We start from the raw sequence: 19180 nt of genomic DNA on the forward strand, positions 1-19180 counted from the left end.
GTTGACTCTTCTAGTCCATGAACACAGGATATCTCTCCAGTTAGGTCTTTCTGATATTTCACCAGCATTTTGTAAAGTTTGCACTTTTTTTTTATTTTTTGATGCTATTGCAAAAGGTGCTTTTATTTTCCAGACATGTTGAGATATACTTGACAAATAAAACTGTATGTAGTATGTGCAGTGGCTCACGCCTGTAATCCCAGCACTTTGGGAGGCCGAGGCTGGTGGATCACCAGGTCAAGAGATCGAGACCATCCTGGCCAATATGGTGAAACCCCATCTCTATTAAGAATACAAAAATTAACTGGGCATGGTGGCACATGCCTGTAGTCCCAGCTACTCAGAAGGCTGAGGCAGGAGAATCACTTGAAACAAGGAGGCGGAGGCTGCAGTCAGCCGATATCACGCCACTGCACTCCAGCCTGGCAACAGAGCAAGACTCCATCTCAAAAACAAAACAAACAAAACTGTATATAGTCAAGGTGTGCAATTAGATGTATGTATATATTGCAAAATGAATGCCACAATCAAATTAATCAATACATCCATCCCCATTTATAGTAGCCCTTAATGTGGGGGAGAGGGTAGGAACACTTAAAATCCACTCTCCGATCAAATTTTAAAAACACAATTATAGCCATTATGTTGTATATTAAACTCCCATAACTTATTTATCTTATAACCGAAAGCTTGTACCTTTTGATCAATATCTCCGCATTTCCCCACCCCCAGGCCCCAAGAACACCATTCCACTCTCTTCTTCTACACATTCTACTTTTTCCATTCTACATAAAAGTGAGATTATGCAGTATGGATCAAGCCATACTGTGTCTGGCTCCATTTCTCTAGGTTTATCCATGTTGCACATTCCAGGATTTCCTTTTTAAAGGCTGGACACTGTTCCATTGTGTATATGAGCCACATTTCCTCTGTCTGTCCATCTACTGACAGACACTAAGATTGTTTTCATATCTTGGCAATTGTGAAGAATGCAGTAATGAGCATAGTTCAGATACATCTTCCAGATACCGACTCCTTCCCTTTGGATACATACCTGGAAGTAGGCTTGCTGGATCATATGGTAGTTCTGAACTTCCATTCTGTTTTCCATGATGGCTGCACTAATTTACATTCCTACAAACAAGTACACAAGGGTAGCCTTTTCTCCACACCTCTCACCCCAAGAGATGCTTGTTACCGCTTATCTTTTTGGTAATAGCCATCTTCTTCTTTTTTTGTGTGTGACAGAGTTTTGCTCTTGTTGCCCAGGCTGGAGTGCAGTGGCACGATCTTGGCTCACTGCAACCTCTGCCTCCTGGCTTCAAGAGATTCTCCTGCCTCAGCCCCCCCGAGTAGCTGGGATTACAAGCACCTACCACCACACCCAGCCAAATTTTTGTAATTTTTGGTAGAGACGGGGTTTCTTCATATTGGCCAGGCTGGGCTCAAACTCCTGATCTCAGGTGACCCACCTGCCTCAGCCTCCCAAAGTGCAGGGATTACAGGCATGAGCCACCATGCCTGGCCAATGATAGCCATGCTAATAGGTGCGAAGTGTTATCTCACTGTGGTTTTGTTTGCCTTTCCCTGATGATTAACGGTGTTGAGCACCTTCTCATACATCTGCTGGATATTTCAATGCCTCTTTGGAACAATGTATATTCAGAGCTTTTGCCCACTTTCGGATCAGGTTATTCAGTATTTTGCTATTGAGTTGTATGAGTTCCTTATATTACCATGTTTTGGATATTGATCCCTTGTCAGCTGTGTGGTTTGCAGAAACTGTCTCCTGTTCCGTAGGTTGGCTTTTCACTTGGTTGACTGCTTCCTTTGCTGGGCAGAAGCTTTTTAGTTTCATGCAGTCACATTTGTCTATTTTCATTTTTGTTGTCTATGCTTTTGGCATCAAATCCAAAACAATCCTCGCCAAGGCTAATGTCAAGAAGCTTTTTCCCCATATTTTCTTCTAGGAGTTTTATGGTTTCAAGTCTTGCATTTAAGCCTTTAATCAATTTAGAGTTAATTTTTGTCTGTGGCGTAAGACAGTGATCCAGTTTTATCCTTTTGCATCTGAATATCGAGTTTTTCCAATGCCATTTATAAAAGAGACTATCCTTTCCCCATTGGATATCTTGGCACCCTCCCCAAAGCTTAGATGACTGCATACCTGTGGATTTATTTCCTCATGCTCTTGCACATGTGCTCTCTCTCTCGCTCTCTCTTGCTCTCTCTCTCTCCTTTTGAGATAGGGTCTCCATCTGTCACTCAGGCTGGAGTGCAGTGGTGCCACAATCTCAACTCACTACAACCTCCACCTCCTGAGTTTAAGTGATCCCCCAACCTCAGCTTCACAAGTAGCTGGAACTATAGGCATACACCACTACATCCAGCTAATTTTTGAATTTTCTTTGTAGAGACAGGGTTTTGCCATGTTACTTAGGCTGATCTCAAACTCCTGCACTCAAATGATGCACCCTCATCAGCCTCCCAAAGTGCTGGGATTATAAGCATGAGCCACCATGTCTAGCCATCTCTCATGTTCCATTGTTCTAAGTGTGTATTTTTATGCAAATACCATACTGTTTTGATTACTAAAGGTTTATAATATAATTTGAAATTGGAGCATGTCATATCTTTAACTTTGTTCTTCTTTCTCAAGCTTCCTTTGTCTACTTGGGGTCTACTGTGGTTCCATATATTTTCAAGAATTGTTATTTCTATCTTCATTTAAAAAATTCCATTAGAATTTTAATAAGGATTGCATTGAACCTGTATGTTCCTTTGGGTAGTATGAACATTTTGACAGTATTAGTTTTTCATTTGTTTTGTTTTTTTGAGACAGAGTCTTGCCCTGTCATCCAGGCTAGAGTGCAGTGGCACAAACCTGGCTCACTGCAACCTCTGCCTCCCAGGTTCAAGTGATTTTCCCACCTCAGCCTCCCAAGTACATGGGACTATGGTTATGTGCCACCACGCCCAGCTATTTTTCTTATTTTTAGTAGAGGTGCGGTTTCACCATGTTGGCAGGCTGGTCTCAAACTCCTGACCTCAGGTGATCTGCCCACCTTGGCCTCCCAAAGTGCTGGGATTACAGGTGTGAGCCACTGCCCCCAGCCTTGATGGTTTTAGCTCTTCCAATCCACACACGCAAGGTATCTTTTCAGTTATTTGCATATTTCATTTCTTTCATCAATGTTTTATAGTTTTCAGTGTATAGATTTTTTACCCCCGGCAAAATTTATTTCAAAGTGTTTTGTTCTTTTTCATGCTATTTTAAGTGGGATTTTCTTAATTTTTTTTTTTTTTGGACAGTTCATTGTTAGTGTAGAGAAACCCTACTGATTTTATTTTCTTTAATTTTTAATTTTTATTTGTAGGGGGACAAGTGCCCGCAGCTTTCTTACGTGCATTATTGTGAAGTGGTGAAGTCTAGGCTTTCAGCGCACCCGTCACCCCAATTGTGAGCATTGCACCCAGCAGGTAAGTTTTCAACCCTCACTCCCCTCCCATTTTCCCATTCTCTGGAGTTTCTAGCATCAGTTCTTCCCTCCACATGTCCATATGTACCCATTGTTTAGCTCCCACTGGTAAGTGAGAGGACAGAGCGTTTGATTTTCTGTTTATGAGTTATTTCAGTTGGGACGATGTTGATGTAAAAGATATGATTTTATTCTTTTTGATGGCTGCGTATTTTGTTTTTCAAATGAAGACAAGCAGGTAGCTAACAAACGTGAAAAAAATGTCCAACATCATAATCGTCAGAGAAACACATATATGGTCTTTGTCCAGTCCTGTGTTGATGACCACTTAGGTTGATTCCATGACTCTGCTCTTAGGAATACCGCCGCGATAAACATAAGGGCATGTACCTATATATATACAACAAGGAATACTACTTGGTGTGCGGTATGGTCTGTAGGTGCAGGAGTGAAGAGGATTGGCATTAATTCTTCTTTAAATATTTGGTAGAACTCTAGTGATGCGATCTTGTCCTGAGAAGTTTTTAGTAATGGTTTCAATCTCTTCATTCATTGTTGTGTTGGTTCACATTTTCTATTTCTTCACTATTTAATATTGGTAAGTTGTGTGTTTCTGGGAATCTATTTCTTCTAGGTTATCCAGTACTTTCTTTGGAAATACATGTACAAAGAAAACACACACACACACACACACACACATAAAAATATATATATATCCAAATATATATGTTTCCAAAGAAATACATTTTCTGATATATTCTAATCTCTGAATATATACACATATTCAGAGAAAATTTAACTTCATTTTTTCTAGCTTGGGTGGCTTTTATTTCTTTTCCTTACAAATTAATCCAGCTAAGACTTCCAATACTATGTCGAGTAGAAGTGGTGAGATACGGCACTCTTGTCTTGTCCCTGATATGATAAGAAAAGCTTTTAACTTTTCACTGTTGAGAATGATGTTAGCTGTGGGTTTGTCATATATGAACTTTATTTGAGGTACATTTCTCCTATGCCTAATTTGTTGAGAATTTTTATCATGAAGCGATGTTGAATTTTGTCAAATTGTTTCTGCATCTTTTGAGATGATCAGATGGTTTTTGTCTTTCATTCTGTTAATATGGCATATCCCATTTATAGATTTGCATATGTGGAAGCATCCTTGAATCCCAGGAATAAATTGTACTTGATTATGGTGAATTATCTTTTTGGTGGGCGGTTGGATTCAACTTACTAGTATTTTCTTGAGGATCTTTGCATCTCAATATCTGAGATGCAAATAAATAAAATAAAATAAAAATAAATAAATCCTCAAATCTGAGGATTTATCCCTCATCAGGGATATTGACCTATAATTTTATTTTTTTTAATTGTTCTTGTCTGTCTTTGATATCAGGGTAATGCTGACCTCATAAAATGAGATTGAAGGTGTTCTTTACATTTCATTTTTTTTAAGAATGAGAAGGATTGGCATTAATCCTTCCTTAAATATTTGGTAGAATTCTCTACGGAAGCCATCTTATCCTGGGAAGTTTTTGATTATGGGTTCAATGTCTTATTCATTATTGTTCAAATGTTCTATTTCTTCATGATTTCCTGTTGATAGAGTTAAATCCATTTACATTTAAAGTAATTATGGGTAAATAAGGTTGTTTTTTTTTTTGAGACGGAGTTTCGCTCTTGTTACCCAGGCTGGAGTGCAATGGTGCGATCTCGGCTCACCGCAACCTCCGCCTCCTGGGTTCAGGCAATTCTCCTGCCTCAGCCTCCCGAGTAGCTGGGATTACAGGCATGTGCCACCATGCCCAGCTAATTTTTTGTATTTTTTTTTTTTTTTTTTAGTAGAGACGGGGTTTCACCATGTTGACCAAGATGGTCTCCATCTCTTGACCTCGTGATCCACCTGCCTCGGCCTCCCAAAGTGCTGGGATTACAGGCGTGAGCCACCGCGCCTGGCTAATTTTGTATTTTTAGTAGAGACGGGGTTTCTCCATGTTGGTCAGGCTGGTCTCGAACTCCTGATCTCAGTTTATCTGCCCGTCTCAGCCTCCCAAAGTGCTGGGGTTACAGGCATGAGCCACCGCACCTGGCCCAGCAAATAGTATTTAAAAACATGTTTATTTGTGGTTGTTCATTGCTAGTATACAGAAATAAACTCACTTTTAGTAGCATATTTTGCAGATTGATTTTTGAACCATTCTACATAATCATGTGACATTGTGACATGTCAGTAAAGACTTATTTTCTCTTTTTCTTTTTTTCTTTTTTTTTTTTTTTTGAGACCGAGTTTCGCTCTTGTTACCCAGGCTGGAGTGCAATGGTGAGATCTCGGCTCACCGCAACCTCTGCCTTCTGGGTTCAGGCAATTCTCCTGCCTCAGCCTCCTGAGTAGCTGGGATTACAGGCACGCGCCACCATGCCCAGCTAATTGTTTTTTTGTAATTTTAGTAGAGACGGGGTTTCACCATGTTGACCAAGATGGTCTCGATCTGTTGACCTCGTGATCCACCCGCCTCGGCCTCCCAAAGTGCTGGGATTACAGGCTTGAGCCACCGCGCCCGGCCTCTCTTTTTCAATCTGTGTAACTTTCTCTTTTCCTTGCCTTATTGTTCTGGCTAGAAGCTCCAGTAATGGCGTTAAACAGCTGTAGTAAGGGTGGCCATCTTTGATTTGTTCCTCATCTGAAGGGAAAACTATTCCATTGTCACCGTTATATATGATGCTGTTTTTAAAAACTTTGTTTCTTTGTAGAAAACCTCTATTGAGAAAGTTGCCTTCTATTCCTAGTCTGGAGGGCATTTTTTTTTATCATGAATGGATGCTGAATTTCATCAATGGTTTAAAATCCGTTGAGATGATAATGTGGTTTTCCTTCTCAAGTCAGTTGGTTTGATGAGTAATACTGATTTACCGTAAATGTTGATCGAGCCTTGCATTCTAGACACAAGCTCTATTTGGTCACAATATATTCCTTTTATATAGATTGCTGGAAGACGTTATTAATTTCAATAGTACCGACTTTAACAATCTTTTCCTTTATGGATATCTGTGACATAAATATTTTCCTCCTACACGGAAACCGTGAAGACAGTCTTGTTTGTCAGCGGTTCTCAACTAGGGGTAACATTTGCCTTAGGGTACCTTTGGCAATGTCTGGAAACATCTGTGTTTGTCAAAACCGGTTGTTACTGACATCTAGAGTAACAGGTAGACATCTCGTGGCCGGTTATGCTGCTAGACGTCCTACAATGCACGGGAGAGCCTGCCACAAAAACAGGACTGTCTGGCCCAAAATGTCAGTAGTACCAAGGCTAAGAAACCCTATCCTACATTGTATTGTAAAGGCTTTAAGGTTTTGACTTTCACTGGTGGGCTATTAATGTAGTATGGATCATGCTACTTCTATGATGACAGCATTAATGCCCTGAATCGCTTGCCCTTTGGAACACTTTATGGTCCCATCTGGCCCACTTGTCCTCTGCCTTAAACATGCAGATAATAACCGTGTTAGGCCAGGAGTGGTGGCTCATGCCTATATTCCCAGTACTTCGGGAGGCCAAGGTGGGAGGACTGCTTGAAGCCAGGCATTCAAGACCAGCCTGGGCAACACAGTGAGACCCTCATCTCTACACAAAAATTTTTAAAGATAAGATGGGCATAGTGGTGTGTGCCTGTGGTCCCAGCTACTCACGAGGCTGGGGTGGGAGGATCACTTGAGCCCAGGAGTTTGAGGCTGCAGTGAGCTACGATTGCACCACTGTTCCCCAGCCTGGGCAACACAGCAAGACCCCACCTCAAATAAAACAAACAAACAAAGGCATGTTGTTCAGAAGACTAATTGGTGAGACACGTGCTCCTGTATCTCCAGACTATGTGTTTTGGCTCTAGGGACCTTCTGTTTATTGGATCCCTTGCTGAAATCTCAACTCTGGACCTTATAACATGTCAGGCAATTGTGTGCAAGAATTCTACTAGGAAAACTCTATAATCTCATTGAGAAATATCACAGGAAACCTAAATAAAAGAATACCTTGTTATTCAATTAAACAGCTCCACACAGGCTGCGCATGGTAACTCATGCCTGCAATCCCAGCACTTTGGGAAGCCGAGGTGGAAGGATTGCTTGAGCCCAGGAGTTCAAGACCAGCCTGGGCAACATAGCAAGACCCCATCTCTGCAAAAGAATACAAAATATAAGCCATGCATCGTAGCATGCACCCATGGTTTCAGCTTCTCAGGAGGTCAGAATGAGAGAATCACCTGAGCCCAGGAAGTTGAGGCTGCAGTGAGCCATGATCGCACCACTGCACTCCAGCCAGGGCAACAGAGTGAGACTTTGTCTTAAAAATCATCATAATAAAAAGCTCGACATTGTAAAGATGTCAGTTCTCTGTAAATAAATTTATAGATTCAATGAAATGTCAATCAAAATCCCAATGGGCTGTTTTCTTTCTTTTTTTTTTAAATAGGAGTTGCCAAGCTGAGTCTCACATCTGTCCATTTCATCTACATTGTCAAATATGCAAAAAAAGCAAATATCGGATCCTTTTATTATCTGGAGTACCTCTTTCCTTTCCCGATATTGGGGATTTGTTCTCCGCCAGTCTCTTTTGCAACTACTCTCACCTGGGAGTGCTGTCGATTTAATTAGTGTTGGCAAAACACAGTCCGCTCGGTTGATCCTGTCGTGGGATGCTTGTAGTCTCTTGGAAGAATTTCATTGCAGAAACTTCTTGTGACATATTTGTAGGAATAATCTAATTCACCCATATAACCTTCACCTACACTTGTCACTCATTAAGATTTTGAGACATTAGCCTTTTGTCTCTCTGTGAATTTGTGTGTACACACACTGACTTTTTTACTTTACCATTTGAGAGTAACCTACATACAGCACGATGCTTCACCACGTGTGGCATAATGAATATATATATTTAATCTCCGCCTCTGGTTCTGACACAGAGCCCCTAAAACCCTCATAATTTCCTGTGTGATGGAGGTGATAATAACACCCTAACACAGAGCTCCTAAATCCATTTGAATTTCCTGGGTAAACAGGAAACACCCAGCTAATTTTTGTATTTTTAGTAGAGACAGGGTTTCACCATATTGGTCAGGCTGGTCTCAAACTCTTGACCTCAGGCGATGTGCCTTCCTCAGCCTCCCAAAGTGCTGGGATTGTGGGTATGAGTCACTGGGCCTGGCCCTCTAGACAATTTTGGGGGGTATTTTTGCAGCAGCTGAAATGTTTCATTTCTTGCTTTGGTTTACTCCTTCCAGCCACCTGCGTGCCGTGGGATCTGCTGCTGTATTTGTAACAATGCAGTAACGGTGTGCAAACGGGTGAAGGTTTGGAATGGCGACTGTTTCTTGGTTCAAAAAATGCTCTTCTGTTGATAAAATTCACTTTTAAAAATAGCAGTGCTCTTTTGCAGAGGGAAGGGTTTTGTGGTCTCTGATTCTGTGATTTGCTTTTGTTTCTGTGGACCTTTCATTTCACTTCCTGTTTCATTTTTTCCTTTGCCACCATGTCTCCAAGGGACACCTCCCTCTCTTGCTTCCCCTTTCTCCCCAGAAGCAGTGACTCCTGGGACCACCACCTCCTCTCCTAAGGGCCCCAAGTCCCTTCCCTTGGATTCTCTCCTAGTCAACGACACAAGTCCTGTCCTCAGCAATTAAGAACAGAAAAACTGGTTTTCTTTTGGATTTTTTTGTTAACAAAACTTCCCTATGACTAAAAGCCATAAACCAGGAAAACCCCTTAACCCCTATTCCAAGTTTGGAACTCTAGAATTTGCGTCTTCATTCTCCAGTGTCTAGGTTTTAAGGGTCCACCCTTCCTTGCTTCCCTCCTTCCCTCCCTCCCTCCCTCTTTCCCTCTCTTCCTCCCTCTTTCCCTCCCTTTTTCCTTCTTTCCTTTCTTCATTCCTTCCCTCCCTCCCCCTTCCTTCCTTTCCTCCCTCCCCCTCCTTCCTTTCCTCTCCCCCTCCTTCCCTCCTTCCCGTCTTCTTTACTTTCTTTTTCTTTCTTCTTTCTCCCATCCTCCCTCCCTCTTCCCTCTCCTTCCCTCCCTCCCTCTCCTCTCTTTCCCTCCACCTCCCCTCCTCCTCTCCTCTGTTTCCCCTCCCATCCCCCTTCCACCCTCCACCCCTTCCCCTCTGCTCCCCCTTCCTTCCCTTTCCTCCTTCCCCCCTTCCCCTCCCCTCCCTTCCCTTTCTCCCTTCCCTCCTTCCGTCTTTCCCCTTCCTTTCCCCTTCCCCCTCCCCCTCCCTGCCCCCTTTCCTCCCTTTCTTCTCTCCCTCCTTCTTTTCTTCCCTTCCCCTCATCTTCCCCCCTCCCCTCCCCTTCACCTTCCCCTTCTTTCCTCCCCTTCCCTTCCCTTTCCTTCCTCCCCTTCCCTTCCCTTTCCTTCCTCCCCTTCCCTTCCGTTTCCTTCCTCCCCTTCCCTTCCGTTTCCTTCCTCCCCTTCCCCTCCCTTTCCTTCCTCCCCTTCCCCTCCCTTTCCTTCCTCCCCTTCGCCTTCCCCTACTTTCCTCCCCTTCCCTTCCCTTTCCTTCCTCCCCTTCCCTTCCGTTTCCTTCCTCCCCTTCCCTTCCGTTTCCTTCCTCCCCTTCCCTTCCCTTCCTTTTCCTTCCTCCCCTTCCCCTTCCTTTTCCTTCCTCCCCTTCCCCTCCCTTTCCTTCCTCCCCTTCCCCTCCCTTTCCTTCCTCCCCTTCCCCTCCCTTTCCTTCCTCCCCTTCCCCTCCCTTTCCTTCCTCCCCTTCCCTTCCCTTTCCTTCCTCCCCTTCCCCTCCCTTTCCTTCCCCTTTCTTTCCCTCCCTCCTTTTTGAGTCAGGTCTCTCTGTGTTGTCCAGGCTGGAGTTCAGTGGTACAATCACAGCTCACCATAACCTTGGACTCTTGGGCTGAAGCAGTCTTCCCACTTCAGCCTCCTGAGTAGCTGGGACTACAGGCAGGCACCACAACACCTGACTGTTTTTTTATTTCTTTGTAGAAAGGGGGTCTCACTACATTGCCCAGGCTGGTCTCCAACTTGTGGCCCTAAGCAATCCTTCTGCCTCAGCCTCCCAAAGTGCTGGGATTACAGGTGTGAGCCACCATGCCCGGCCGTCTTCTTCCTCTTGTTCGCTTTCTTTTAATTTTGTGCAGAATTTACGGTTCTTATCTGTGAAAGGAAAAAGAAGAGAGAAAAAACAGTAACAGACAACTAGGCAATTATTGCCAAGTGTCATTGATATCCTAGGGAAATCTATCAAGAAGCCGTGGGTGATGAACTGACAATTACAAGCCATGCGTGAAATTCCCGGGGCCCCAGGTAGCTTACAGAGAGGTTCTCACGTGCTGTGGCAAGCGGGCTGTTCGAGGCCTGGCGTCACTGCGGCTGAAGTCCAGAGGGCCTTAGGCACTCCGGGTCTAAGGTGTCTAGGTCAGGGTCCTGTCTGGGAAACAGTGGGACCCTGAGACAAAAGATTCCCCCAGATATTTAGAACTGTGAGATTCTGCTGAGCCTTCTGAGCCTACAGAAGGGCCCACCTCCCCTTATTCTGAACAGTCACGCCCTCCTTGTTTGGGCATAATGCTGTCCCCCCAAAACAACATCGCCCACGCAGCCAGGACCTGCCCTGTAGCCCCTCTTGTCAGAGAGCCTCCAGGAAGACTCAGTCAAGGGCATCCTGCCCCCAAAGGACAACTCTCTCCAGGATCCTGAGTCGCTGCCACAGAAGGTGGAGAAATTGATTTAAAAATATAGGGAAGGCTGGCATTGGTGGCTCACGGCTGCAATCCCAGCACTTTGGGAGGCCAAAGTGGGCAGATCATGAGGTCAGGAGATCGAGACCATCCTGGCCAACATGGCGAAACCCCGTCTCTACTAAAAATACAAAAATTACCTGGGCGTGGCGGTGTGGGCACCTGTAATCCCAGCTACTGGGGAGGCTGCAGCAGAAGCGCTTGAACCCGGGAGGTGGAGGTTGCAGTGTGAGCTGGGATCGTGCCACTGCACTCCAGCCTGGGGAACACAGTGCGACTGTCTCAGAAAGTGAATAACAATAATCAGAAGCATGCTTCTTTCTCAATACCTCTGGTCCTGCGTGGGTAGACATGTAAGAGTCCTACTGCTTGTTAGTCATTGGGAAATGCTTCTGAGTTGCCACGTGCACGTGTTGTGAGCACTGTGCTAATTCACACATAAATCAAGAACCACATACTGGAATAGCACAAAGAGTGAGAAGCTGGAAGCTCAACCCTGGGAAACAACACTATATTATGCAAAAATCCAGCGTATGAGGTTGGTGCGAAAGTAATTGCGGTTTCTGCCATTGCTTTTCATATTAATGCTATGAGAAGAAGGGTTTGCTGTGTGAATTAAGTAAGGTTTTCCTATGTGAGGTGTTGCCACCCCTCACTGTCTCCAGTGTTGACATAACCTTATGGCGTTTGGAAACAGCTGCCTTTTTTTTTTTCCCCCCTTCTTCAAATTTATTACCCTTTGACCAACAGCCCTGCATTTCCCACACACCCTTGACCTCACAAATCCCTGGCAACTGTGATTCTCCTGCCTCAGCCTCCCAAGTAGCTGGGATTACAGGCGTGCACCACCACAGCCGGCTAATTTTTTTTTGTATTTAGTAGAGATGGGGTTTCACCATGTTGGTCACATTGGTCTCGAACTCCTGACCTCACGTGTTGCACCCGCCTCAGCTTCCCAACGTGCTGGGATTACAGCTGTGAGCCACTGCGCCCAGCTCTATTCTGCTTCTATGCGTTCAGCTGTTTTTGGATTGCACGTATCAGCGAGATCGTGCTGTAGTTGTCTTTCTGTGCTTGGCTTATCTCACTTCGAACAATGCCCTCCAGGTTTATCGTGTTGTTGCAATGGACAGAGTTTCTTTCTTGACGCTGAATCTTACTCCACTGGGTACATGTATCACTTTTCTTGATCCATTCCTCTGCTGAGGGCCACCGAGGCTGATTTCCTATCTGCCGCCAGCATGGGAGTGCCGACGTCTCTCGGACATACTGACTTCAGTGTCTTCGGATGTATACTTAGAAATGGGATGGTTGGATTATATGGTGGTTCTATTTTCAGTTTTTTGAGGAACCTCCAAAGTGTTTTCCGTAAGAGTTGTACCAATTTACGTTCCTACCAGTAGCGTGCAGAGGTTCCACCTTCTTCACGACCTTGCCGGCACGTGTTATTTTTGTGTTTTTGGTAATAGCCTTGCTAACAAGTGTGGGGTGATATCTCATCGTGGTTTTAATTTGCATTTACTTTATGATTCCTGCTGTTGAGCATTGAAAAAAAATACCCGTTGGCCATTTGTCTTCTTTTGAGAAATGTGTATTCAAGTCCTTTGCCCATTATTTATTCTTTATTGCCTACTTTAAAAAAATGTTTTTAGTTTTTGCGAATACATAGTAGGTGTATATATTTATAGGGTACATGAGACGTTTTTATACAGACATGCAATGTGTAATAATCACATGATGGAGAACGGGGCATCCATCCCTCAAGCATTTATCCTTGTGTTACAAACAATCCAGTTACACTTTGTTATTTTTAAATGTATAGCTAAATTATTATTGATGATCACCACCGTATTGCACTATCAACTCATAGGTCTTATTCATTTATTCTAACTACTTTTTGTATCTATTAATCATCCCCGGCCGGGCTCGGTGGCTCAACCCTGTAATCCTGGCACTTTGGGAGGCCGAGGCGGGTGGATCACGAGGTCAAGAAATCAGGACCATCCTGGTCAACATGGTGAAACCCCGTCTCTACTAAAAATAAAAAAAAATTAGCTGGGCATGGTGGCGTGTGCCTGTAATCCCAGCTACTCAGGAGGCTGAGGCAGGAGAATTGCCCGAACCCAAGAGCGAGACTCCGTCTCAAAAAAACAAAACAAAAATCATCCCCACCTCCCTGCAAGTCCCCCTTTGCCGTTCTTAAAATCAGGCTGTGTTTTTGTTATTAAGTTACATTTTGAATATCAATCCCTTATCAGACATATGGTTTGTAAATACTTTCTTCCATTCTGTAGATTGTGTCTTCGGTCTGTTGACTATTCCTTTGCAGTGTAGCTTTCTAGCTTAATGCTATCCCAAGGTCAACTTTCTCTTCTGTTGTCTGTACTTTTGGGGTTATAGCCAAAAATATCATTGTCCAGGCCAATGTCAAGGAAATTTTCCCTCAGTTTTTTTCTTCTAGGAGTTCTGTAGTTTCAGGTCTTATACTGAAGTCTTTAATCCATTTAGAGTTGATATTTGTGTGTAAGGTAAGACAATGAAATACTTTCATTCTTGTATATATAAATATCCAGTTTTCTCAATACCACTTCTTGAAGAGACTGTCCTTTCTCCATTGTGTACTCTTGTCGTCTTTGCCAAAGATCAATTGACTGTAAATGTGTGGATTTATTTCTGGGCTCTCTATTCTGTTCCATTGGTCTGTGTGCCTGTTTTCATGCCATACCATGCTGTCCTTGCAGGAGTGTGTGTGTGCTTTAGAGCAATGGTTTCTGGCAATGATAATGCACTGCAGTAGTCTTGAACTCCTGGGCTCAATCCATCTTCCCTCCTCAGCCTCCCAAGTAAATGGGACTACAGGTGGCTGCCATGGTACCTGGCAGTACCATACTGTTTTGGTTACTGTAGCATTTTAAGATGTTCTGGAATCAGGTAGCATGATGCCTTGAGATTTGTTCTTTTTGTTAAACATTGCTTTTTTGGCTGTTTGGGGTCTTTTGCAGTTTCACACAAAATTTAAGATTTTTTTTTCTATTCCCATAAAAAATGTCATTGGAATTTTGATAGAGATTGCACTGAATCTATAGATAGCCTTGTGTAGTATGGACATTTTAACAGTATTAATCCATGAACATAGGATATCTTTCTGTTTATTTGTGTCTTCTTCAATTTATCCAACTAACAGTTTTCAGATACAGGTCTTTTACCTTCTTGGTTAAATTTATTCCTAAATATTAAATATTTTTTGATGCTATCATAAATGAGATTTAAAAAAAAATTGAGATAAGAGTCTCGCTCTGTCACCTAGGCTGGAGTGCAGTGGTGCGATCTTAGCTCATTGCAACATCTGCCTCCCAGTTGCAAACAATTCTCCTGCTTCAGCCTCTCTAGTAGCTGGGAATGAGATTGTTTTATGTGTTTTTTTAAGCATCCATTGTTAGCATATAGAAACTACTACTACTGAATTTGGATCCGGGACCAAATGTTGGTTTTGTTTATTTCAATCCTGGATATGTTGATTTGGGATCCTGGAAGCAGCTGCCTCCCATCTTTAGGACACCAGGCAAGAGATGTGGAAAAGTGGGTCCCCGGGGTCTAGGTGGTGTTAGGCAGAAGAGAGAATGTTCAGGGGAGTGAGTGGTATCTGTTAAACTGAAACACACTATACACTGAGTCCCAAGTAACAGGTGGCCATGTGCCGTTCACTAAATTTGTGTCTTTCCACGCCAAAGGTCCCTCTTGCCCAAGTCTAACAATGGTACAAGGTCACACTCCAGGACAGACACTTTAATGTTTGGTCCGTAGGGTCTTTAACTTGCATAATTAGGAAAGCACTGGCTGTTTCTGTGGTATCAGCTGGGGCCGGGACATAAGAGCAATGCAATGTCTGGGCACCTTTGCTCTGGTGCTGTCCTGCTAGCTAAGTGTTCATGGTTTGGGGAGAGAGGCTGCAGTCCTTCCCTGAGTGGGATGGGGGCTAGTATCTGAGCCTTCCAGTTTTCCAGGATGATGGGTTCAAGCTGTGTATTATAGCTGGTTTCCAGAGAGTTTCACAGGCCAGCCTGAAGGAAATCAGTCTTGGACAAGCTGACCCTCAGGTATGACAACCACCCAGGAAAGTAGAAAAAAATATATAATTTCCAGGAAGCATTAAGGCCCCACTTAAAGTTCATAATCACATGTAAGGGACCTTGGGGACTCAGTGCGGAAGGTTGGGAGGGGGTTGAGGGGTGAAAGACTAGACACTGGGTAGAGCATACACTGCTCAAGTGCCAGGTGCACTAAAATCTCAGAAATCACCACTAAAGAACTTATCCATGTGACCACAAAGCACCTGTACCCCAAAAACTATTGCATTTTTTTTTAAAAGCTCATGATCACAGCAAAATTCTGTGCTTTTTTCTCACTCAATCACGGAGAGCGAAGATGTGCATTTAACCTAGGTTGGGATGTAGCTGCTGTGTATGTGGCTGACATTTAGTGTGGCTCCGATTCTGACACCAGGGCCTTTGGAAAGAGGTAAAAGATACTGCAGATAGATGCTGACAAGATGCTGCTAGGAAGCATGGGGAATAGTAACTCGCTGGGCCTTGCTGGACTGCAGGGCGTGAGAAGGTAAATAAGGTTTAAAAGGGGGCTGGGTGCGGTGGCTCACACCAGCAATCCTAGCATTTTGGGAAGCCGAGGAGGGAGGATTGCTTGAGGCCTGGAGTTCAAGACCATTCTGGTCAACATAGTGAGACCCAGTCTCTACAAAAAAAAAAAAGAATGAGCCAGGTGTGGGGGTGTACACCTGTAGTTCCATTCAGTCAGGAGGCTCAGGTGGGGGAATCCCTTGAGTCTAGGAGTTGGAGGCTGCTGTGAGCTATGAATGCACCACTGCATTCCAGCCTGGGTGACAGTGCGAGACCCTGTCTCTTAAAAAAAAAAATCTGAGGCTGAAAAGAGACGCAAAATCCAAAATCCAAACAGCTTGAAGAGGACTTTCAACATCACCCAACAAATTCAAGTTACAGATGAGGAAACTAAGGCCTATTTGCCCAATAACTGCATAGCACACAACCCTAGTATTTGAAGGCATCTGGTCCGGCTTCTGTTCTTCCAGCCACAGAGATCTCCAAACGTGGGCTCAGAGGCTAAGCTTCATCTTGTGTATGTTGGCATCAGGGCACATTTTGGGTAGAACAGCAGGTTGTGATTCTGTGACAATATTCTGGGTGCCTTAACCAGATGCAGTTTTAATGCACCCCTCCCCTCACCAGGTGAGAAACACCTGCAAATTAGAAGCCCTAGAATCATCACCCACTCCCTTTGGACCTGCCAAACATTTCAGCAAATCTTCAGCAAGAATCTGTAGCCCCTGAAGTTCTGTTTTTGAGGTTGGGTCTCGCTCTGGCACCCAGGATGAAGAGTAGTGATGTGATACTGGCTCACTGCAGCCTCCTCTACCCGGGTTCAAGTGATTCTCCTTCCTCAACCTCCCGAGTAGCTGGAATTACAGGCACCCACCACCATGCCCAACTAATTTTTGTATTTTTAGTAAAGATGAGGTTTTACCATGTTGGCCAGGATGGTCTCAAACTCCTGACCTCAAGTGATCCACCGGCTTCAGCCTCCCGAGGTGCTGGGATTACAGGTGTGAGCCACTGTGCTTGGCCACCACTAAAGTTTTTGAAGTTATTTTCCTTTTTGTGTGGGCTGTGGGGCCATTCTCTACCCAGTCCACAATTTCTATAAATCCTGGGACTGCAGACAGCAAAATTCCACCCACGCCATGCTGAATTTTGGGCTTATGACCTTCATGTTTTTAGGCCTCATTTTGTTTAGATTGTGTCATTTTACACATTAGGAAACTGGGTCCCAAAGAGGGCCTGTGTGCAGGGTCACCGAGTGTGAAGGCACAAGGGGTGGATTCAGCCCCCATGACCGCGGCCCAGGGACCCCTTCCCACTAAGTCGTCGTTAGAAATGCAGCATCTGGGGCATGAGATACAAAAACCTTAGTTCAGTATTTGCGACAGTGGCAAAGACTAGGAATTCCATATTGTGGAATTGACCGCCTTAGATAACATAATTTCGTATCTGGAAAATAACCCCATTTTACTGCAAGGAAACTTTGTGTGTTTAAGTGTTTTTCAGGCCTGGTGCGGTGGCTCACACCTGTAATCCCAGCACTTTGGGTGGCCGAGGCAGGCAGATCACTTGAGGTCAGGAGTTTGAGACCAGCCTGGCCAACATGGTGAAGCCCTCTCTACTAAAAATGCCAAGTTTAGCTGGGCGTGGTGGCATATGCCCATAGTCCCAGCTACTCAGGAGGCTGAGGCATGAGAGTCACTTGAACCCAGGAGGCAGAGGTTGCAGTGAGCCGAGATCTCACCATTGCACTCCAGACTGGGCAACAGAATGAGACTCGGTCTCAAAAAAAAAAAAAAAAATTTTTTTTTTTTTTTCAGAAATGCACAGAAGGGATGGCAGAGTTTTTTAAAAAAAAATATGAGAAAGCCCAGGTCACATTTGTTGTCCTCGTTCCTTCAACAATTAGGCCACTGAGGCCTAATTTGTTTTCCAGTACAGATACAGACATGCAAGGCCTTGATCGCCCCACCAGAGCACTTTAAACTCTGCCTTCGACTTCTCTTTATGCTACAGATGTATAGAATGTCAACAGTTGCATCTTATTTCCCCTCATCTACCTTGATTGAGGCAGAAAAATGGATAAACAGCAAATGCCGTGGCAAATATCCATCTAAAGTGGTAATTATTGCATCATTATATTCGCTATTTTACCTGTCATGTACCATTAGAGGGTAACAAGATCATTGTCAGTCAAAGATGGGGAGATAATTAGAGCATCTATAGGTTCGCAGGAAATCAAATTGGTGCTGGGACCCATCAGCGCCAAGGAGCTGAGTGTAATTAGGGTGGATATGCAAAGGTTGCGATGAATGAGCCCTGGGGATTAAATACCGTGGCTGATTTGAGAGTCTGACATTGCAGATGGCGACGTCAAAATAGGCGTACGATGGGAGCCGTGAGAAATAGCAAGGCCCTGAGAACTGCCCGATTCGGAAAGACGCAGCGTTTATCCTGTTTTCCAACCCAGTAGGGTTTTCTTCCTTATTTTCTCCAATTTGGGGTCAGATAATAACACAGGAAAACAGGGCTGAGTGAAAAGGGCTTCCATTCAAGTCACTGCCCTGCCCAGATTAGCTGAAGCCTGCAGACCCCACCAGGGTCTGCAGTGCCCAGGCCCCTGTGAAGCCACAGGAGTCCATAGCACTTGCCCACTCCAATCTGGAGCCCCCAGTTTCTAAGCATTTCTATTATTTATGATTCCCATACAGCAGCCACCCAGATCTTGCTAGTTGGAACCATTTTTGTTTTTTTCCCTAATAACATACGAACACCCATCTAATCTCATCCAAGTAGCAATTTCATCAGGATCAATAAAAGAAAATTTAACAATTTTTTTTTAACATCATGGGGAAAAAGTAGATTTTAGAGGACAGGGAGACTGCAAACTGATGAGGTCCACACCACGTAATTAAGAGAGGAAAGCCAAGACAGGGAAAACACGTATCTAAAAGGTCTTAAGTAACCCACAGCCGACCGAGTCCAGACTGAAGTGCGATAGAGCGAGCAAGCAAAAACTGCTGTCACAGGCCCCCGGTGACAGTTCTCATCACTGCTGGAAAAGCAAACACTGTTGCTGAGTTTTGAAGTAGCCCAGAGGGACACGTGGGGCTGGCTGACTTGCCCACACTGTGCAAAGGCCTACAAAATCCACAAGTACCTGCCTTTTACCGGATTTGGAACCTACAGAAAACAAACAGAACCCCCCCTTCCCCCCAGAAAACCACCAACCACAATCGACTGTGTGGGGTGCAAATGTTTACAGTAGTGAACTGGTGTGACACTGAGGTAGGTAGGGTGGCCAGCCACGGCAGGTGCGCT

The 19180-nt window shown here is 44.2% G+C and overlaps 1 long non-coding RNA gene across 2 annotated transcripts in view; it reads left to right on the forward strand.

The window, feature by feature from the left end:
- The window catches only part of LOC144579934 (uncharacterized), a 59380-nt gene that overhangs the window by 25357 nt on the left and 14843 nt on the right, over positions 1 to 19180 (forward strand). For both annotated transcript variants that reach the window (XR_013528654.1, XR_013528653.1), the window contains exon 2: positions 3378 to 3480. This is a non-coding gene — a long non-coding RNA (uncharacterized LOC144579934). The remainder of the gene's footprint in view (positions 1 to 3377; positions 3481 to 19180) is intronic.

This window comes from Callithrix jacchus, chromosome 2 (assembly GCF_049354715.1).
Source record: "Callithrix jacchus isolate 240 chromosome 2, calJac240_pri, whole genome shotgun sequence".
Classification (NCBI taxonomy): domain Eukaryota; kingdom Metazoa; phylum Chordata; class Mammalia; order Primates; family Cebidae; genus Callithrix; species Callithrix jacchus.